The sequence below is a fragment of the Neomonachus schauinslandi genome, chromosome 6, assembly GCF_002201575.2.
Source record: "Neomonachus schauinslandi chromosome 6, ASM220157v2, whole genome shotgun sequence".
In the NCBI taxonomy this organism is placed as follows: domain Eukaryota; kingdom Metazoa; phylum Chordata; class Mammalia; order Carnivora; family Phocidae; genus Neomonachus; species Neomonachus schauinslandi.
This window is the reverse complement of record NC_058408.1, coordinates 106,879,032-106,901,770: the sequence shown is the minus strand read 5'-3', so window position 1 is coordinate 106,901,770 and position 22,739 is coordinate 106,879,032. Positions and strand designations below refer to the sequence as shown.

Genomic DNA, 22,739 nt, shown 5'->3' with positions numbered 1-22,739 from the left:
CGGGCGGCTCCGGCGCCCGCTCGCTCCGCGCTGCCCGCTCCGAGGGCGCTCCGGCTCCCGCGCTCCCGCTCGCTGCTGCCCGCCACCGCCGCCGCCGTCCGGCTACCGCACCGCACACATCAATTATTCATCGCCCGTCTCCAGCTTCCCGGGCGAAGCCAATCACAGGCGGAGGCTCCGCTAATGGGGCCGCCGCCGCCGAGGAGGCAGCCAGCCGCGCGCCCGGGCGCAAGCGACAGCCCTCCGGGGACGGGGATGGGCCGGGGGCGCGCGGGGGGCGGGGGCGCACGGGGCGCGCCAGCGAAACTTCCCACGGCCCGCGCCCTGCGCCGCGCGCCGGGACCCCGCTGGCGCGACCACCCACCCTGCGTACGCCCGCGTGGGGCTGGGGGCCCCCGGGAGGCCGGGCGCGCCGCGGAGGGGGGAGGGGAGGGAGGAGGAGGAGCGCGCGAGGAAGATGAAAGGCTAGCAGACCTGCCTCGGCGTCTCCAGGGAGCCCCGGCTCGCGCGCGCCCTCCCCGCCCCGCGAGCCTCGCCGTCCGCACCCCCGCCCCCCAGCCCGCCGCCCGCACTCACTCGCGCGCGCAGACCGTCGGCCCAGCCACTTTGCTGCGAGGGAGCGCGAGCGAGTATGAATCGGAGGCAGCTCACATTTCAAACTTGCACGCAGGGGTGGTGCTGGTGCACGCCGCCGCCGAGTGAACGCACGACCCGACGAGCGGCGCTCCAGCCTCCGGGCGGGGGCGGCGACCGGGGCCCCCTCCCCCGCACCCCCCCCCCTCCCGCCACCTGGGCAGTTAATTGGAAGCAACACTTGTGCGAGTGGGTCTCCCGGAGCGCTGTCGCCTGAGGGGGCCGCCGGGAAGGCGCTGGCGGTGGTTGACTTGGGGTGTCTCCCACCCCCCACCGCCCCCCAGCGAATCCTCCCAAGTGGTCATGCTGATGCGGGTCCCCGGCGGGGTGGGGGCGGAGGATGGATCTGGCCTGGGGGCGGTCTCGGCCGGCCGGTGAAGGGGGGAGGGGCGGGGCGGGGCGGTACTGGGTCATCCGGATTGCGACCTCGGTTTGCAGGATTTTCGGAACCGGTTAGGGAGCGGAGAAAGCAGGCGACCTGGCATCTAACCTGGCACAGGGGCCCCTCTACCTTCGGGATTCCCAGAGCGCGGAGCCGGGGGCAGGGTGAGCGGGCGTACGTAGGCTCGACCTCCCCGACTTTTGGGGAGTTCCTGTGCCCTGGGCCAGCGGCTGTAGGGAAGCCGGGGGCGGCTGCGGTGCGCGCCTCGGCCCTGCCCCGCCCCGGGAGCTGCTGCCTTCCTGACATTGCATCCTGTGGTGGCCGCGGCCTCTTCCTTCCAGCCTGTCTTTCAAAAGATCTCCTGGCGCTGAGCTGAGCTTGCCCCCTCTCCACCCCTCCGCCCCCGAGACACCCCTGGAAGCCCACCCGCTGTCCTGCCCAAAGGGCTCTGCGCCCTTCCCTCTTTCCACTACCATCACCCTCTTGGGAGAAAGGTTTTATAGCCCCCTCCCCCAACCCCACCCACCTGCCAGTGAAAATGTTTTGGTGACCTAACTCAAACGACTAGGAAGGTAAGAGGGGTCCCATCATTCATCCTAAAGAAAGGTAGCCAGAACTGTCTTTAAAATCTTTATATTGACTGCTGTGCACTGTTCTCTGAGACATCCCCGGGAACTGACCAGATCCACTAGCCTTTGTTGATTCTCTAGACTTCATTTTCGGATACTCCCCTCCTTTTTCAGTCTGAGCCTCTGGCTGGCCCCTAAACCTTACTGTCTGTCCTCCTGCCTGCTCTGGAAGCGGCTGAGACAAATCACTTATCTAGAAATTATGTTCTTGCTCCTTGTTTGACATAAATCGTTAGCAGGTTCTAATCCCACCCACTGCCACTTGAAATATCACTTTCGGGGATGGCATTTGGAAATGCAGTTGTCATGGGCTTTCTCTCCGAGGAGCTGGTTAAATGGATTAATTCATACTTCATAACTTGCTGCCTTCTGGACAAGAACTAGCTTCCTGTAAGAGAGATTAATTGGCATCCCCTTCCTGCAGGGCCAACCCCAGGGGCAGCTGGGGAAAGACGGACTTCTCTGCTCTGCACAAATTCCAGGCTCTGCTTACTCTCACCTCTTCCAAGGAGCCTTCCTTATTTTGGGTTAGAATGGTTTCTGTGGGGGACAGTCATTTAGTGAGACATTTGTTGGGGCCCTGCCCTTCCAAGCAACCAGCCCCATGGGGTTTGGGATCTCAAGAGGGAAGACCCTATAAAGACTCTCCCATCTTTCTCACTTTGGCTGGCCCAGTCCCCACTGCAAATCCCCTAGACAATGTTCTCCAAAGTCCAGTGCTCAGGCAGTGACACCCAGAAACAGATGGGGCCTGACAATTTGGCCCAAATTTCAGAAGAAAACACTGAGATGGAAGTCCTCAAAACCAGATTACTAACATTAATCTGGTTTTAACATAGTGTCAGATTACCCAGAATTCCAATAGCCAGGACTTCAAATAACCAGAATACACTCCTCCTGGATCTTCCCCTCCCGGAAATTCTGTGCACTGATAGTTCACGATATTAATCTGATCCTTAGTGACTCCTGAGCCACCAAAGACCTAAATGTTTGGAACTTCCAGGTTCATTCTTGAAATTCCCTGTAAGTGTTGGTACCAAGCAGCCAGCCCCCAGGCACGGAGTTCAGAAAAACCACTTCCTGTCCGTTGAACCAGAATCCGGACTGGAGCTGAGGTTTATACCAGAGGGACACCGACCTGGCGCCACTGCTGGGAAAACGAGTAAGACAGCCCCCACCAAGCCACCTCCCCAGCCTCCCAGTTCTGGCAGGATGGGGTGGGAGAAAAGCATTAATATGCTTATTTAAATTCCTCAGGTCTGGGACCAATTGTTTTTGACTTTCTCCAGGTAAGAACAACAACAGCAAAAAAGCAAATACTATCCCCCTCCAGCAGATTTATGTAATTAGAAAAACAAATTGTTTTCAAGAATCCATTCACCAGCCGGCACCCAAGGCCTCCCGGCCCAAAGCTAGGGTTTTCACATGCTACTTTCAAGGCCCGCACGGCCCTATTCTAGCCCCTCTCCGGCCCACTAGGTTAGCGAGCCCTTTATTAATACTACACGCCCCAAGCCTACAGAAATACGGGTACTCTAACCAGTTCCTGCTTCAGAAGGGCTTCTCCTCACTTCACGTTCCAACTCTGTTTCTCCAACTTCCAAAGATTTGCTCAAAAGCCCCGAGCCCAAGTGGCCTGCTCCACCCCCTGGCGCACGCCTTGATAAGGATCTGCCGGAAAGGGGCTGAATACAAAGCCGTCCTCCACCTCTGCCGGCAGTCACTCGCCGAGCTCTCCAAGTGACCTCGGGGAGGGGGGCACAGCCCGGGGGAATGACTTGGGAGGCAGAAGAAAGGAAGAAGAAAGGGAGAACTGCGGCCCCGGCGCCAGGCTCCTTGATGAATGCCCGCGAGCGCTCGGGAAGCCTGATGTGGGGATCAATAGCGGGTGGCTTTTCTTGCGGGTGTTTGAACTCCTCCAGCCATGGGCCCTGGTGAGGAAGAGCCGCCAATAAATCACAGCTCTGCAGCCAGGAAGGCAGCAGCGGCTCGGTCCGGAGGGCGCGGGCAGGAGGATTCTTTACCTAGCTGGGGGAACCTGTCATGTGGAACCCACTTCTGCGGGACCGAGTGGGGGAGGGGATTACCGAGGCGCCTGGGGGTGCAGGAAAAGCCTCTTCCAGGGCTCCCCAGCTAACCTCCAGGGGGCAGGGCCTCCCGGAGCCCGTCCCAGCCCAGGCTGGTAAGGAGAGAAGGAGTCAAGCCACCTAGGATGTAAATCACCCAGGGGTCGAAAGTGGCTCCGCCCAGGGCTTCCAGGCTCAGGGCTGGGTCGCCACCCCTGCGAGGCTTTGTGTGGGAGGCCCGGGGGCAGACAAAAGCCAAGCCTCCTCTGACTGAGGCTGAGGAGAGGCAGAACAATGAACCTCAGAGGTGGCTCTTCTGGGCCTTCAGTTCTGAAGAGCCCCAGAGCCGGGTCTTCCTCAAGCAGGGCTTGCTGATTCAGCAGGTCTCAGCAAGGATCCCGATGACTCAGAGATGTCACCCATGCAGGCTGGAGCACTCAGAGGGAGGATGAAACAGACAGGGAGGCGCTGGGTGGGTAGCCACGTGAGTGTGACAGGCAGGGGCGTAGGGCCTGGGTTGTCCACCTTCACACAACGGGTCCCTCTCAGGACCCATGAAGGAAGGTCAGGGTCCAGAGTCTGTTTAATAAAGGCAAGCGCAAGTACTGAGGGTCACTGGTCGTGGGGCGTCTGTCTCACTGCCAGTGTGGCCGGCCCAGAAGGCTCAAGGGACTGCACTGGGGGCAGGAGTTGACTCAGGGGCTCTGCCTCCAGAGACCTTCTCCTGGGGCTTCTCCTGCCCACCTCCGAGGGGCCAGAGCACAAGCTCCTATGGCTTTTGATAATGCCGTTCCCTCTGCCCCCTGGCTCTTCTTCCTTTGCCCTGGTCAATCCCCTCAATTCTACTTGCACACTCCTGAAGGAGGAAGGCCCCAGGGAAGTCCAGCACCCAGCCAATGGAGATGTCTCTGCCAGGCCTCACAACCCTACCCACACGTGGGGGCAGCAGGAGGGTGCACTCCTACTTGGGAAACAGAGCTGGGACACCGGAGCTGGATCCAGGCCTCTCCTCGTTCCTAATCATACAGAGCTCACGGGGACTGGGTGTTTGCTGTCTGCCAGGCATGCTTCCAGGCACTTTCCAAGTACCAACGTGTGATCTGTACCCTCTGACGAGCTGTGATTGGTATTCCCACTCTACAGACAGTAACAATGAGGCACAGAGAGGTTTGGACAACTTGCCAGAAGGATTTAAACTACTTGGCCATCTGATTGCAGAGTCTGCACTGGACCCATCATGTTATAGCCCTAAGATGGGACTCAAAGATCCAGAGGACAAGGACCATCGATGTCACTCCAGCTTGCTGATGAGAGCTGTATCCCCTGACTCTTGTTTTATATTTTTTCCAGCACAATTATTTCCTTTGTGTTTCTTTTTCCTATTTACCATCTGCGTGATTGTAAGCATCCACCTGACATTTTGGTTGGCCAGGCTCCCCATGAGGGGGGGACTGGGGACACGGTGGAGAAGGAGAACTCCGTGGCTCAGAACCTCCTATCATTGCACCCCACCCCCCTTCCTGGATTTCTCCCCCAGCAGGGCCCTCGTCCCAGACTCAGACTGTGTTTCCAGAAGTCTGCATTTGGCTTCTGCCCAAATCTTATCATCATTTTATTCAGAAAACAAAACCAACCCCTGCCCCACACCTCCATTCGGCACCTCTGAGAGGCCTTAGGATGGCAAGCCTCTATCCAGGAGGGTGGAACCTCCTGCCAGGCTGAAGGAGGAGAGAAGATGGGGGAGGGAACCCTGGAGCCAGGCACAAAATGGGCACTCGGGTGGCTTCAGTCTTCAAGAGCTGTCTGCCCTTTCACTGTGCAGCTGGGAAGGTGGCCACCCCCTTAGGCTGTCTGCCCGGGCTGCTGGGACAGAGAGGCTGACAGGCAGGAAGGAACTGGCCAGGTCCCCGCTAGCTGAGGAGCGGCGGAGGGAGGCGATGTGCCTGGATTTGGAGGCTGAGGCTCAGGAAACAAGTACTGACGAGCTGCTGGCCCTGGACAAGTCCTGTAGGCTTCCCGCCTCCTTGGTACGATGGAAGTGAAACCACGTAACACCAGGTCCTCAGGGCGACCAAAGGAGATAACGATGGCCATTCTTGAGAGGCCGAGTCTATGCTATGATGGTGTGGGCTGAACTGTGTCCCCCCAAAGATGCTGAGGTCCTAGTCCCCAGTACCTGTGAATGTGACCTTATTTGGAAGGAGGCCTTTGCAGCTGATCAAGTTAGGATGAGGTCATGGGGGTGGGCCTTACTCCCCTATGACTGGTGTCTGTTTAAAAAGCAGACATCTGGACACGGAGATACACACAGCGGGAGGACGCCTGGTGACAGTGGCGTCATGGTGCCACGAGCTGGGAGACAGGTCTGGAACAGATCCTCCTCTAGTGTCTTCAGAGGGCGCGCCGCCCTGCTGCCATGACACCTTGATCTCAGATCGGCAGACTTCTGGCCCCCAGCACCCTGAGACGGTGCGATTGTCTAGTTGGAGCTGCCGGGCAGGTGGTACTTTGTTCTGGCATTCCTGACAAAACAATGCCCCTGGTGACACTGTGAAAGCTGAAGTCACAGCACATCCCTGCTCTCCTCAGATCCCTTCCTGCAGAGGCTCTGGCTCAGGCAGTGTGAAGTGCCAGAGCCCTTATGATTACCCACAAGCCCCCACGTGACCTCCCTGACCTCATTTCCTTCCAGTCCGCCCTTGGCTTACTCTGCTCCAGCCTCCCGGCCCTTCTGGCCGCAGGTGCCCCGGACGCATCCTCCAAGGTGGGCTAGGCACGCTCTTCTCCAGGTGGCCCAGCTCACGTCCCGCCTGCCTGCAGGCCTCCGCACGGGTGACCCCTTCTCGGGAGCCTTCCTCAGCCCCACTGCCCCAAACGGCAGCCCCTCCCCACGCTTCCTCCCACTCTTTCCTGACTTTGCTCTCCCCTCTGCACTTATGACTTGTTTCTCTTGTTAATGCTGTCTCCTGACTAGAAGGCGAAAGTTCTACATCAGCAGCGACTTCTGTCTGCTTTGGACGTCTCGCGTGGACAGGATCTACAGGATGCCGAGCAGATGTGGGATATTTGCTCTGGGAAGGACACAAGAACCAGCTGCCTGAACGAATGAGTGAGGCCAGGAATGAATGAGTGAACAGGAGGAGCTGTGGTGCCCTGCGCCCAATGCCTGCCCCCCACCCCCCGACCCGCTGTCTGGAAGAAAACAGGGTGGATTCTCAGTGGAGGCAGTCTGTTCAGACAGGAAGCTCAGGCCAGGTAACAAAGGGGCCACCGGAGGTGGTGGGGAGCTCGCCACCCAGGCCTCTAATGAATCTCTTTCCATTGATTTCTGGAGTCGCCTTTGAAGGGAAGGGACGGCCAAGGCAGCTCGAATGTCCGTGCCTCAGCAGTCCTGGGATTTTATTGCTTCTCCCAGGACAGAGCTTTGACAGGGGGCTTCCGGACGGCCCCCGGGTTGGACTGACATAAGCTCCCTGCAGTTGGAAAGGCAATTTCCCTTCCTGCTGAAGGTGTCTGTAGGTCTGTCTGTCTGCCTCCCTGCCTGTGCAGCATTTCTCCCCGTCTGGGCCAGGGCAGCCAAATTCCACTCCTGACATTCCCCAGACAAAGGCTCAAGCAGGCCCCGGGAGGATGCCCTCCACGTTGCAGAAGAAGAAATGAAGCTCAGACAGGGAAGGAGTTATGAAAACACACACATTCAGGCCCAAGGATGGGGGGCCAATGAAGCTGAAAGCAGGCCGCCCGGCCCCTACTGACTCCACCATGCCCCCCAGCCTGCGTGGCCTGTTACAGCCAGCCCTTTTCCCCCGCAGAGCCTCTACTTGACCATTTGGGATCATCAACTCATTTAGCACTGGAGTAAAGAGCCCCTAGCCTCACTTGGAATGAGGGAACCGGAGCTCAGAGGAGAGGGGCCTGGGCTTCCTGCCACCACACAGTAAATTAGTGGTAGAGCCAGGACTAGCCCTAAGACTTCTGGCTTGTTCCAGAGCCCCAGGCCATGTCTCCCGATGCTGTGTTCCCACCAAGGGTACTGGCAAGGGCATGTTCTCCCAACTGTAAAGTGCTAGACAGATATGAAGGGCTACTATTCTAAAGGGCTCTTGTCCATCGGCTGCCTCTTTTTATGAGCTGATGGGATATGGAGGTGGAGGGTCTGCCCCACTCTGTCTTCCTCCTCCTCACAGGGAGGTTGGGGGCCAGACTCTGGACCTTTCTGCTCCTTTCCTCATCCACAGAGGGTCCCGCACATCAGGGAGGTAGGTGGGGGCATCCAACCTGGGCTCAGAAGAAGGACAGTCAGGGCTGCCCTGGGGTGGTAGTGAGCACCCTGTCACCCGAGGTGTGTAAGCTGAGGATGCGAAAATGCAGAGGGAATCTCGGAGTAGCAGGCTAGGGCTTCTGTGGCCATTTCTGCTCTGGGGTGCTCTCATAGGTAAGAGGAAAGGATTGGTGCTTGAGAAGCATTTCCAAGCACCCCAGTATGTTCTGGGCAGCAACAGAGCAAATCTTCCAGACCCATTAAAGTTCACCAGGAACCCTTCATCACCTGTGTGCTTCCTTCCCTCCTCCTGACAGTCCTGAGTGAGAGGACACTGTCCCCGCTGCCCACTCCCTTCCAGCCACTTGCTCCCAGCCCACAGCAGCCCAGGGAATCTGGCAGCTTCCTTCACTCCCCTGTGTGGTCCCAGGTGTTCCCCCTCTCCCGAGGGTGGGGGGGGTGGTTGGACGTGAGCAGACAGGCCACGGAGGAATGTCTGTCTGGGGAAAATCCAAAGTGGCCGCCAGGGCAGGGCAAGGAGTGGGAGGCTTGATGCTGAAATCAGGATCTGCAGAGCTGAGCTTGGCAGGTGGGAACAGCACACCCCTCCACCGGAGGCCAAGGCCCCAGCTGAGAGATGCTGCCTGGGAGAGAGGCTGGGGGCTTGCTGTGTGACCAAGAGCACGTCACTATCTCTTTCTGGGACACAGCTTCCCCACGTAGTGTGGACACCTAGTGCAGATGCTGGGTCTCTTTGCTACTAGGGGCACTGGTCTCCCTAAGTCTGATTGGGAAGGCCCCAAGAAAGACTGTCACAACTGAGCTGACCCCCCCCGCCCTGTGCAACTAATAACCTATAAAGGATGGAGCAAGCCAGGCAGTGTAGCTACAGTATACACAATCTCTTAAGACGAAGAAGCCCGTTCCAAAGTAGTGGGCCTCCTAAGGTCCATTCTTATAAATGTATGTGCAGTGTATCTGTAAACCTATCTTTTTTGATAGACTGTGAGCTCCATGAGAGCAGGGATTTTGTCTGTTTTGATCACTGCTATATCCCTGGTGGCTCTGTACCTGGCACATAGTAGGTGCTCAACAAATATTTGTTGAATACCTGTTATTTGACCAAGTTATTATCCTATGTCTGTGGGGATTCAGCTCTACTTTATAATTTTCTGTATGCCTTAATTGTTTATAAGGAGTATATATTATTCTTATGATTAGAAAAAAAACACCCCATAAAACCACTTTTATCTTAGAATGAAATGAATCCAAAGTTAAGACTTTTCCCATGGAAAGATGCTGTACAGAGTCGTCAGAAACCAGTAACTCTACAGTGACACTTAAAACAACCCCAAGTCACCAACGGAGCTTCCGAGGCCCAGCTATGGGTGGCCAGAGGCTGGCCACGGGCAAGAGGCATTGCTGGAGTTACCATCTGCCTTTTCCCTCTACACATGGCACAATTCCACCCCAGCAGTCTCTTTTCTCGACACCCAGAAGAGCATCCACATTGTTTTCTCTGCCTCTGGCCCCTCGGTCTGTGGGCTTTAAGCTGCTAAGGTTTTATAAAAGGTAAATCTGTTACTAGTTACCATGTTACTACCTTGTCTAAAACCTTCTATGGCTCCCCAGTGCTGCCAGGATCAAGTGCAAGCTTGAGCTCCCTAGATTGGCATTCAAAGCCTTGGAAGTCTTATGATGGTCTCTAGGAAGGTCCTTCTGCAACTCAACCTGAGTTGCTCTTGTCTAGATGCCTCCAGCAAGTCCCATAAAGGCATTTATGAACCCTGGCTTGCCCAGCTTTATTGGAGGTAGGCTCACTGCAAAAACCCACATGCCAAACAAAGTGTTGATCAGTGCCTGGGTGCCAGCCTGCAGCTGGGAGAGGATACTGCCACAAACCCAGGAGTGACAGAGAAGCTGAACCCTACCCTCCCACCAATCTGGGGGCCTGTCCAGAGGGATGAGGAGCCAGGACCCCTGATGAATCTGAAAGGTGGGGCAAGCCATGGGCCAGTAGCCTGAGTCGGGGTGCCCAAGGGGGGAAAGGAAATCAGCCCAGAGATCTCAGCCCTGGGGATACTATGGTTTGGGGCCAAGCAGCACTTCCTTTCCCCTGACTCAGTTTCCCCATTTGGGATGCAGGCAGTTTTCTGAGATGCATGGTAACAAGGCACAGCCCTGGGAAGCAAGCCAGGTCTTCTGCTGCTCCCCCTCAGCAAGGGGAGCCCACGCCTCCCTCGGGCCCCAGACAGACCTGGGAGTGTGGTGTGTAATTGAATTTGGCCTAATTACCTAATTGCGCTGAGGAACAACCAGTACTGACAGAGGCCTCGGGTGTCAGGGGGTGACTGGAAACCAGGAGCCAAGTGGCAGCCTCCGGAATCCTTAGACATTCAAGGAAGCAGTGCTAGACACCAGCACCTTCATATTCTTTAGTCTCTCAGTTGCTTGGAACCCTGGGAGGCAGGTGGCATTGTTCCCATTCTACAGGTGAGGAAATTGAGGCCCAGAAGCATCTTATGCAGGGACACCAAGTCGGAAAAAGTAGAGAGGAGATTTGAACCCACATTTCTTCTGCACCTGGGGCCTTTGCACATGCTGTTCCCTCTATCTGAAATGCCTTTCTCTGCCCTCTTCTCTGGGCAGATTTTCTCCTTCCTGCTAGGGTCATTTCCTCGAGAAAGCCTCTAAGACGTTCTTTGTAGAACTGATCACAATGACATCATCACTGAAGGGTGTTTGTTCCCAGTCTGTCCTCTCCACCAAGTCTCGAGTTCCCGGAAGGCAGGGACCACATCCGCCTCACTCGCGCTGTGTCCAGGCACATAGGGCCTGGGATGCTGTGGTGCTCACTAAATATTTGCCCAATGAATGGCTAAAAAAACCTCTACATCCGGTCTTTTCCAGACACAGTGTGTTGGTTCCCTGCCATCACTGGCCTGGGTCTTGGGAGTGGGGGTCTCATCTGCAGGAAATATTGTACCTGGGGCTGTGCCAGGAGGCCCTCGGGGTGACAGGGGAGCTACAGTGATGCTTCAGGGCAGAGACACCCTCCAGACAGAGCGGCCTCCAAGACGGAAGGACAGGACGCCCACTCTGTGAGGCTCTGTAGTGAAGGGACAGGCCTAGGGTCACCCAGCTTGCAAACAGCCAGAACTGGAAGCCGGGCCTGCCTGAGTCTGGGACCTGGCCTCACTCCGCACCCCCCACCCCCCAATAGTCCTCAAATGCCAGAGCAAATGAAAAGACTCATTTACAGAGGGACAAGTACTTAAATCTAAAGAAAAACCAGTTGAATTTCAGGTTTCATGAAACAAGGCAAGAGAGAGAGAGAGGTTATTAGACTCTCCACAAAGGCAGCTCTCCTTGGGCTAATTCACAAGGCATCCCTGCTCCAGAGATACATCAGGCCTCCATTCATCCTGGACCCTGGGCTTGTCTAGCGTCCTTTCTCCTTCTGGAAGGCATCTGACCTGGTACCCGAGCATGTAGGTCTGGAGGACTGCCTGAATCTAATTCTAGCCCTGCCACTTTCTAGCTGTGTGGCCTTGAGCAAATAATTAACCTCTCTGAGTCTCCTCAATATTTTTGTAAAGATGAGAGGATGTACATGCAGTGTTTCGCCCAGCATCTGGAACATGGTAAGGACTCAATAAAAGTTAACTCTTTAATTGACTAGTAGGAGAAAAACGATAGCATTAGAGGTTTAGCATGGTAGTGTTAATAATGGTAGCATTAGCAGTAATAATAGCTGTTGTGGGACTAACGGTACTATTAGCAGTAACAAAAAGAGTATTAGGTGGTAAATATCATCTCACGCCAGCCCCACCCCTGGCACGATGACGGATGCTGGGAAGATTGCTCCCTCTCCAAGGCAGTCTCCTCTCCGATAAAAATAGGGGGTTGGGCCAGGTGATCCCAAAAGCTCTCTGCATCTGACATTCACGTCTGAGAGTAATAGTAGCAGCAAAAACAGTATTACTACAGACGCCTACTATGTATATTTATTCCTTATTATTATATACCTCATGTTCTCCAAAAGGGCACCGTCTGCCTGCTTCCCCCTTCCCGTCCAACATATAGAATCCTCCTCCCTGACCCAGCCTTCTTCCTCTCACAGCTGATTTTTGGGTGGGAAGGGTGCTATCCACCCACCTGGTTTGCCTGTTACTGGGATGTGGCAGACGGATATCTAGTTTTCACCACACACAGGCGCAGCTCCCCCCGCATCGTCCCATCTAATCCTCAACACCCCAACACAACCAGCCGTGGCAGGGAGGTATGGTTAGCTCCATTTCCCGATGCCACAGTTGAGGCTCAGAAAGGTTGTGCCAGTTACCTAAAGTGACACAGCTTGAAAGCAGGGGATGTAGGATGCAAGCCCAGGGGGGCCTGCCTGCACGTTGGATACTTACCAAATGGGTGCTTTCTTTGCCTCACAGGTCCCGCCCTCCCACCCTCAGCCCCATTCAGGTGCTCCTCAGGACCCTTCCCTGCTGACATGGCCTGAGGTCTCTTTCTGTATTCAGTGAACGTGACCCAGTCCCACAAACTCTGCCAACTGACCCTTCCTACTCCCATGAGTCATGGGTCCATCCGTCCCGGTCTTGGTCCCCAGTGATTTAAGTCCCATGCCTCCACTGGCCACCCGAGAGCCAGCCCTCCATCACAGCTGGACTAGCCAGCACTGGGTCTAAAATAAGGGGTGGTCTCAACACTAAAAACCTCAGGAGATTTCTCATAGAACTGGAAACCCTGGTGGTTCTGGGTTTGTGTCCAGCATGGCCCCAGGGGGCTCCCTATGCAGTAGCTGCCCCATTGGGGGCGCTGCGCTCTCTGGTCCCCAGATCCACTCTGTATCTTCCACCTGGATGCCCTTGTTCTTTGAATGACTCCTGGCTGTGTGGACATGTGAGTGTGATACCGAGCGACCTTTTCTGCACAAGGAGGGGGCCTGGGACCAGACCCTGAAACCCAGCCTCAGCCAAAACCTCAGAGGAAACAGACCCAATCTGTGGGGTCACCTGCCCACTCTCTGACCTTGCTCTTTAGAGGGGGGCAGTGCCTTTCTCCTCCTCTTTCTTTTTCTTATAGGAGAGAAGAGGAACCAGACCCGGGAGCCCTGTCCCCAGGGGCTGGGCACCCAGATCTGCCCCTGGAGACCGCCAAGAGGCTGGTGCTTCCACAGCAGCTGGGCTCACAGCCAACCCAAGGGGGCGTCTGGCCGCACTTCCCAGCAGCTAGGTCGGTGGGCTTCCCTGCAGAGCTCAGTAGCCCGCCAGTTCCCCTCTGTCCCTGGGAGGGCTGGTTCCCATTTTCTCCCTTCCAAGCCCCTTAGCACACACGCGGCCCCTTGCCTCCCGGCCTCCCCTCCTGGCAGACGCTTAATTGGGAGGAAGTGAGTCTAAACATCTGGGGCACACATCTGAGAGTGGGGAGGCTGGAGGAAATGGGAATACAGGCAATTATGTCACTTCCTCCAGGCGGCGGAGGGTAGAGGGAAGGTAGGAGGGGGGCAGCCCTGCACAGCAGCCAGTGTTTCTGAGGTCAGGGGCAGGGCTGGGCTGGGGCAGGACCTGGGTGCCGCACCTGCGGCCTGGAGCCTGCGGCCTGGATCAAGTGGCTGCCCTGGGCTCCTGGGCAGGGCTGAGCTGCAGCTGGCTGGGGGGGGGGGGGGCGCCCAGTGGCGCATGGAGCTGCAGTCCCAAGGGGAAAGGGGAGACAAAGGAACTGAAGGAGAGAGGGAGCGGGAGAGAGAGGGGGAGAAGGAGACAGGGGAAGGAGGGAGGGAGGGGAGTAGAAGGAAGGGGAGGGAGAGAGAGGGGAAGAGAGGGAGAAAGAGGGACAGAGAGGCAGAGGACTGTTCCACTCAGCTTAGAGGGAGGCCTCGGGGCATGGGGGAAATGGGAGCCTCCTGGGGCAGCCCGCCACTCAAGAGCAGTGACCCCCACAGGGTGCCCCCGAGGAGGCAGAGGTCCCCAGTTCTGATCCCTACCCAGCCACTTCCCAGCTGTGCTAGGCTGGGCACAACCTCACTTCTCCGAGCCCCAGCTTCCCCATCTGGAAAAGGGGTTAGATCGCTGCCTCAGGGACTGTTTGTCTACAAGCAGTGAGTGCAGAGCGCGGGCTATCTGTGAACTGTCCAATCCCACGGGGCTGCCAGCGCCCGCAGCAAGCGGCTGGCCCCAGCGGGTTCCATCTCGCCCCATTTCAACTTCACCCTCTGCTGATGTGGGTCTGTTGGGGTTACTCCACGGTTAATCACAGTGTCTGCATATAATAGGTGCGGTGAATTTAGTTTATCCCTTGCACTGAGTTTCTGTTGTCATAATTATGTGCTTGTTTGAAAGGCAGACTCCTAATTTCACTCCTCCTCCCCACCCCAGTAATTCCTGTTTCCCGCCCAAAGACAATAGTAGCTCTTCATCCCAAACAGGTGAGACTGGGTCCTTTGGAATTCCCTACAGGAGTCCAGCCCCAGGCAGCCCCAACAAGCCAGGAAATGTGCACAGGAATATAAAGAAGCAACTGTTCACAGCTCTTCGAGGCAAGTCATTGGTCAGAGTTCCCAAGCTCTGGGGTGTGTTTCCCTCTGCCTGCAGGAAGAGCAAGGGCAGCAGGCTTGGCCAAGGTGTCCATGCGTCCTTCCAGCCACTGCCTGGCCACCATCTTGTCCCCAGTGAGGGGAATTACCAAGTTGCAGGGCTTGCACTGCAAAACACAAACACCTGGTTGCCTGGGCAGCACCTTGCCAGGGGGATGTGATCCAGATGGTCCCTTGAGAGGCAGCTGGGTTGCCATGGAAACAGAATTGCTGCTTCTCTAGCCAGGAGACCCGGATTCTAGATCGGCTGGACCCCAAGCTTGGGAGAAGTGAAGGCATTTGCATAAAGTCACACAGCAAGTAGGGTTCAGAGCCTGCATTGCCATGCAAGACTTAATCTGAATGATTATGGACAGAGCCCTTCTGAGAGGCCAGCTCGTGTTAGGAGAGGGTAGGAGAGGGTAGGAGACGCAGCTAGGGTCACCCACGGCATGGAAGTGATGGAGCTGGGCTGAGCCTAGGTCAGCCTGACCCTGGTGCCTGAGCTTGGACCCTTACACCTCAGGCTGCCCCCACTCTGGTTTCCAGATCTTGGCTCTGCATGTCCTGAGACCAGTCCTATCCCAGAAGATCGCTGGGCCTGACTTGAGGGTGGCTGAAAATGTGCAGGCAAGAGAAATTAGGGGCCTGCAGGCCAAGACCCACAGTTTTCCAGGCCTGGCCTCTCCTGACTCTGCTGTGCACGCTGACCTGGGCAGCTGACGCGAGCCAAGAGGGCAGGATCTGTTGGCCAACATCTTCCTCTCTGACCCTGCTTGCCAGAGGGGCCCTGGAGACCAGCTCGGGCGTCACTCAAGATGAGCCTGATCCCAGAGAGAGAGAAGGCACGACCAGGGAGGCATAGAGGGAGCAAATGCCTGGAGTTGGGGCTGGCTCTGGTCCACACCCTTCCTCCCTCCTTCTCTCGCTTCTTTCCTCCTTCTCTTCAGTCCCAACCAATCAAACATCCATCTACTCAGAGCCATCTATCCCAGCATCCCTTGCTTTGTTACAAAGGATTTGGGTTACTTTGGGCAGGTGACTAAATCTCTGTGCATCAGTTTTCCAATCTATAAAATGGGTTGTTTCCTTGTGAGGATCAGTGCTGACATTCATAAAATACCCAGCACAGTGTGCGGCATGAAGCAGGAGCTTAATAAACAGTACTTGAAGGTTACTTTCTCTCTCGAGAGAATTTTGGGAAGCGTTGCTGGGACGAAAGAGGCCCTCAAACTTCCCTGGCCCAAGGCACAGACAGGGCTCTGCTGGCCCTGCGTGGCCTCCCTCAGCCAGCTCTCTACCCTCCACTCCTGCAGGAAGCCTGCCTCCCCCCTCTGGGGCTCAGCCTCCTCTTCTTGGGGGGAAGGGAAATGTGTTCTTGGCCCCATGTGAGCCTCTCTTGGAGCCCCAGGAAGGGGCCATCACCCCACTCACCTCCTACCCTCTTGAAGTGGGGTATGGGTGTCACTTACCTTGGTCCTGTCTACACATATAGGTTCCATATTTTCCACACCCCAAATCATGACACAGGGTCAGGCACGGGCTTTTGTGTAACCTTCAGGTACAAGAGACATCCTAAGACAGTCTGAATAGGACTTACTATACCCCAGGTCCTGTTCTGAGCGTGATACATACGTTCACCCACTTAATGCCCATGATGTAGGCATTATTTTTACCCCCGTTTATCACATGAGGCAACCATGGCACAGAGAAGTTAAGTGACTTTGTCCAAGGCCACACAGTCTGTGGGTAGAAGGCTGGGTGGGATTCCTATCCAGGCAGGTTGCTCCAGAGTCCATACCTTTAACCACTACTCCTCTCTATGAAATAGCTGGAAGGTTTCTGGGGAAAAATATTTGAAATTGGGGCCGACCAGGACATTGGGATCCTAACATCTGGCACGTACCGAATGCTTACTATGTACCAGCCTCTCTGCTACTCACCATCCACGGGACTGTGATTGAGAATAAGCTCAAAGACCGGAGGGTGTTTAACCTACCGACAAAGACAAATCATTGTCAAATACTTAATGCCTCCACCTGCAAGCAATTCAGGTGATCCTGAGTCATGAACGTGTCCTTCCCCAGACTTCATTTCAACCTGTTCATAGTTTGGGGCAGCCTATGGCTTCAGGGTCAGATAATCTGGTTTGAACCACAATTCTGGCTCTTTTTAGCCAAGTGGCCTTGATCAAATGACTCAATCTTCCCCTGCCCCAGTTTCCCCATCTGTAAAATGGGATCATCATGTGGGATAAGTGGGTTCATGGGTGCCACACGCAGTGAGGGCCAGGTACCAAGAAAACGCTGACCACATGCTGGCCAACGTCATGACTGAAGGGGGTTATAAATCAGATTTTTTTTTTTTTTTTTTTGCCAATCCAGATGCCCTGCCCTGTAAATTGAAAACAGGCGAGGTGGATGGTACCGGAACCAGCACCATTGTTAATCCCTGTCTGTCTGTCTGTCTAACCCAGAAGGTATTTACAAGGCTGTGGCTTGCAAAGCTTGCTTCAGAAGTCCCGTCACCACCTCGCCCGCTTTCTGCCAAGCTCCTGCTCCATTTCACTCTCACGCCCGCGGATCCCCCGAAATCCCTCCTCTGTTGGTGGGAATGCTAAGCTCCATCTTAAAACCAAAGCTCTGGCTTCCTTAATCCTCTTACCTGGCTCTTTCCTCTGCAGAATTAATTGCTGCCGATGGCTTTATTAACTTCTTGGGCAGCCATGGCATCCTCAGGGCCCCCCGGGGCAGTGGGGGATGTTTTGGTAGCATCTCTGTCCCAAACGTGCCTTTGGGCTGGACAGCACTGTGGCTGAAGGGGGACACCCTTGGTGCCTGCAGGACGGTAACTGTGAGCCCGCATCTCCCCAGAGGCTGTGCCCACTCCTCGGGGGACACATGCAGAGAAACAGGGATGGGCTGGCCAGAGCTCTGGTCCCCACTTCCGCTCTAGCTGTGGCTACCTCCCCAACCCTCAGAGCTGCAGTCCCCTCCTCTTTAAATGGGGGATCAGCCGGCCCTGGGGATCTCATGGGGCCGGACAAGGGAGGCTGTGTAAAGGGCTGTGTTTGTGTGTAGGATTACTGTCATTTCTCACCCACAGAATGGGACCATTCATTTATTTCAAATCTCAAGAGCAGGGACTGTGAGTGGTGCATTTATATATGTTTGTAGCCCCTGTGCTTGGCACAGAGTGGGACTGGACAAGACGATAATCATTCCTGGCCTGAAAATGCCGGGTTTAGTACTTTTTTTATTTTGAGAGGGATTCTCACGCCCACGACCTCATCATTCTTCCCATAGCCATGAAGGTAGAGAAAAGGAGTGAAGGCTTTGGCCTATGGAAGAAACTGATTTGGAAGGGTCCCGGGGGAGGGGGCAGCGCCTAGGCCCCCGTGGCCTTGGACAGGACTTTCCTCCTTGACAGGAGCACTCTCAGGTATGGACTAGGGCCTGGGGCCCCTGAGATGCCTCCGGTGGTCACAGGCCGCCATGAGAAAACCACGGCTGCATCAGATCTCTTCCCACGTCTGGGATATTGCTATTTCACGAAGGGGACTCCCAATTTCCTAAACCCCCACCTCTTTTTTAACTGGCAGAGAGCTGGCCCAGGCTCTAGGGATGGGCCAGACACCTGTGGCTCAACCCAGACACAGGGCAGGGTCTCTAGCGTCCTGATTTTGACAGTTTCTAAATGTGGTAAGGGAGACTGGTCTGCCAGTTACTGTAGCATACAAGATATAAAGTTACCTTTTAAAATTTCTATCTTGAAAGTCAAAATCAGTGAGTAATAATATGGAGGATACAGTCATAATACGAACAGGACTGGAATAGGGCAGAGATGCTGAGGATAGGATGCAAGTGATGTAAATGGGGCCAGTGCCTTGCTCTGGCCCTGTGAGGGCCTTGTCACACACCCTCTGCTTCCTGTGGGTGCCCCGACTCTGCCGGGCATCGTTGCCAAGGCGAGCGCTGGAGGGTGGACCCACGCCCCGACCCCAAGCAGCCCTCACCAATAATGGATGCCAGCTGCAGGATACACAGCTCCTTGTCCTTGCCTCTCAGGCTGAGGGGCATGCTCTATTGTCTCCCAGAGCTCCCCGGCAGGTGGTCACAGCAGGTACAGTGCTTAACAACACATTTTCATTGAACTCCTTCCCTTCCCTGTCTTTCCCTGCTTCTCAACGGGTATTCTCTGGGATCCTTCTAAATAAACCTCTTGTGCCAGCATGTTGGTTGGGGGTTGTGTCTGGGGGCACCCAAACTCCGACACGCATCATTTGATTGAGGAGCCTCCGGCAGCCTCACCTTCCCCTTGCACGAGCCTCAGCAATCCCTCCCCTCCCCTCCCCTCGCAGACCCCCGCCCCAATCACGCGGCCTGAGCATGTGCAGTCCCAGCTGGGGCTCTGGACTGGGGTTGTGAGGGTCCAGGTAGGAGAAACAGCCCCATCCTGAGAGGGCTCTGTACTGCCTGTCAGGGTCCTGGCCCCCAGAGCCCCCCCACCCCACACACGAGCCGATGCCCTCAGCCTTCTGCCCCTTCTCCTTCTGGACAGGCCTGGAAAGCAGATACGCACCAGCTGGGCCTCAGGCAGCTGTGTCCTTGCACACCCCGGCTCTGTGGGGGAGCCAGCGATGAGCTAATCCCGCAGAAGAGAGGGAGACAGGAAGAGTAGCCTCCTGACAAGCACAGGCCTGCCCCCCAGGGCTCCTGGGGAACCAGAGAGGGTTGCACTGGGAAAACTGCTGAGCCAGCCTGGAGGCAAGGGCACTCTCGTCTCGCTCCACCCCTGCCAGTGCCAGCCAAACGCCAGAGGAACCAACAATGCCCATGGCCGCTTCTGCTTAAAAACAGAATCTGTGCTCCCCGCAGAAAATGTGGGAAATAAAGTGTCATCCCCCCCATTCCAGATAGATCCATTATTTATAAGTTGACATTTTGGTATATTCTTTTCTGTTTTGTTTCCTGTGCACCTGGTTGAGGTCACACTGAACTTACCATTTTTGTTGCCCTTCTAAAAATTCATATTATATCATAAACATTTCCGTATAGTAATTCTTGGGAGACCGGTTTTTAATGGCTGTGGCGTGGCCATTGAAATACTCAGCTCTCTTTTCCAGGGACCTGTAGCTGTTTCCAAATCCGTCCTCTCCCATTCTCCCGTGGCACTGCCCGGCTCCTCACTGTTCACTCTGGACACCCCAGGGACCATCACAGCTACTCCTCCCCCCAATTCCTTAGCCTGGGAACGCTGTGTCCACAAACCCTGTCACGTGGGCTCCTTCCCACTGTTCTTTTTCTCCAAGAGCGGAGTGAGGCCACCCGATCCCAGGCCTCAGCCCTCAGGGAGCTGGGGGAGGGAAGGGGAGCCAGGGGCTGCTGGCCCAGGACGACCTACCCCACCTGCTCACTCAGGGTCACTTGGACAGGGGATGGCTCCCTATGCTCCAGATCTCACCAGCTGGAGGTCCAAGACCTCTTCCAGCACCACAACTCACGTGGCCTGGGTCTGTTTCTCCCATCAGAGCCTTAGTTTCCTCTTCTATAAAATGGGCATGCTGACAAGAGCCCCAGAGGCCTCTCCCACAGCAGTGAATCAGCAGGAGGTGAGCAAGCCTTGTGAACAGGTTTCATCCATTAAACAGGGCTGACCATGAGTCTGTTCCCAGGGGCCTGGTGATGAAATCCAGAGCCCTTTCCTGAGCGGGACCTGCCCTGGAGTGCAGGAGGAAGGAAGCCAAATCCCTCCCCCACATCCCAGCTCTGCTGAGCTCGGATGTGGGGGCGGGGGCTGGTGTCCAGGAGGAAGTCTGTCCCCAGCCTTGACAAGGCGCCCAGCCTGGCCACCTGGCATTTCAAGGGCAAGGGCCTGCCTGCCCCGCTGTTTCTGGGGAAGCCGGCGAGCGTTAACAAATCCCCTGCAATTTGCACCCACCAATCCCGCCCGCTCACTGGGCGGCCACGAGCCATTTTTCACGCAGAGCTGTGCACAGCTTTGTCTTAGAGAGACTGATCTGGCAGGGTGTCCCTGAATGAGGCCATTTGTCCTCCCGGGTGATGGTGACGGGAAGGTGACTGCGTGCTCTGGGGTGGGCAGAGGCAGAGGGGGGCGGGGAGAGGTCCTGGGGAGTCATGAAGGTGGAGCTGGAAACACAGCCTCTAAGAGAGACCTGTGATGTTTCCACCACTAGGGAGGTCTGAGAGCCCCCATTCAGCCAGGTGGGAGCAAGAATTCTTAAAGACAGAGGGAAGCAGTTTACGAGCCTCCTTCTGCTTACGAGTCCTGGGTACAAGTGGTGAAATGACCCGGCTGGCCTCTGATGCCAGTCCCATCCCAACCGTGTGACGGAGGTATGACGCGCCATGGATGGGGTCCCCGAGTTGGGGTCTGTCTGAGCCCCAGGGTTGCTATACAAGTTGCTACAAGGAGGTCCCTTGGGATTGAGAGCTCCAAAGGACTGAGCCACTCCCGAGCGCCTCCCACACAGACCGCAGGCCACAGACCCAGAGGGACAAGGCAGAGGCCTCATCATATTCCTGAGGCTTCACCTTCCAGACTGGCCGGGGGCCCAGGGCATGTCTCAGTCCCCTTCCCATGAATGTTTCCTCTGGGGGCTGTCAGCACATCAGAAATTGGACCAAGCAGGTGTTTGTCAACACAAAGCAAGCAACTTTGCTTGGAGCTCCACTCCAGGACCCTGGGCCAGGCTTCTGTGTTGGGATGCGAGGGTGTGCTTAGAGCAGAGGTCAGAAACACATGTCCACAGGGCCTGGTGGGTTCTCAAATTCAGAAAATGCTTGCGGCATAAGACAATAGCAGAAGCACAGAGCGCATCTGAGGGGTCAGCTACCACCCAGTCAGCCGTGCGTTGTGGGTCCAAGGTTCCCGTTGAAAGGAAGACGGCCATTGGACTTGACAGTGCAGTCTCCCAAAGAGCAAATGTTGGCAACTAATATGCATTTTTAAAAACCACCAAACATCGGAGCTCAGATGTCTGTGGGCCACATCCAGCCCACAGGCTGGTGATTGACAACCGCCCTCCGCTCGTCCCTAAGGCTGGCCTCTTCCTTGGAGTGCTCAGGGGCAGCCTCTTCCAGCCCTGATCCATCTCCTGTGTTCTCTGGTCTCTCTCCGAAACCCACTGGTCACCTCTCCCAGGACGCTCCTGGGAAGCCTGGCATCTCCCGTACCTGCTGCTCTCTGCGTGTTTCCCCTCTGCCAACAGCCCTGGGCCTCTCATCTCGCAGACAAGAGCCCAGAGCCCAGAGCCATCACAGACCCCCTCCTGCAGGGAGACAGGAGGGACATGAGGATGGCCAGCGGGCACCCCAGGCTCTCGTCCGGGCTCGGCCCTGCCTTGCTGTGACCTGGGGCGGGTCCCGCTCCATTCTCTGGGCCCCGGGTTCCCCATCCTTTGGGTTTTGACGTTCCCTATTCTGCTGGGGTCAGCTGAGGGGACACAGAGTCATTCAAACTGGGACAGTAGCCGAGCCATGCAGGGGGCTCTCGGGGACCTCGGGACATGGCGACTGCCTGCTGCTTGGTGCCTACACGGCCAGGAGGCGTGGGCCCGCTCGGTGCCGAGGAGGCTGACATTTCCGCGCCGCCTGCCAAGTCGCTGAGGGCTGGCACGCGGCAGCGGTGGGGGCAGGGGGACCCGCTGCGGCCTCTGGGGGGGGCGAGGGGAGGCACGAGGCAGGTGACCTTCTGTACCGAGGCAGAGGAGGGGCGGGGGGGGTCCCCCGAGGCCCTGCCCCCGGGGAGGCTCCTGACCGTCGTGCCCGCGTGCGCGTGCTCCCGCGTGCGAGCGCACAGGCTAAAGGCTGCACCAGAACAAAGAGCTGGGGGCTGGGTAGCTGAGGGGCCCACGTGGAGACGCCTGACTTGGCGGTTTGCTGCAGTGTGCTCTGCGCTCATGCTCCGTCTCCGTCTCTCTCTCTCTCACACATGCGCGCACACGCCGTGCAGTACTGCCCCCAGGCCCGAGCCCCTGCTCCTGAGCCCGGGGAGGCAGCGCGCACGGCCCAGCCCAGAGCCCCGCCGTCCCTCCTGACAAAGCCCCGCTGCCCACCGCGTGAGCTCATCCCACGGCCCCGGGCCGGCCCCGGCCTGGCCTCCGGACGTGGGACACAGACGGGGGACGGGGAGCCAGAGGGGGCGGGAGGGGCGGGGGGGG

General features: G+C 56.6%; 1 protein-coding gene across 1 annotated transcript in view; it reads right to left on the bottom strand.

Moving 5' to 3' along the window:
• ZMIZ1 (zinc finger MIZ-type containing 1) overlaps positions 1 to 22,739 on the bottom strand; it is a 187,560-nt gene that overhangs the window by 68,173 nt on the left and 96,648 nt on the right. The gene's annotated exons all lie outside the window — the stretch shown is intronic.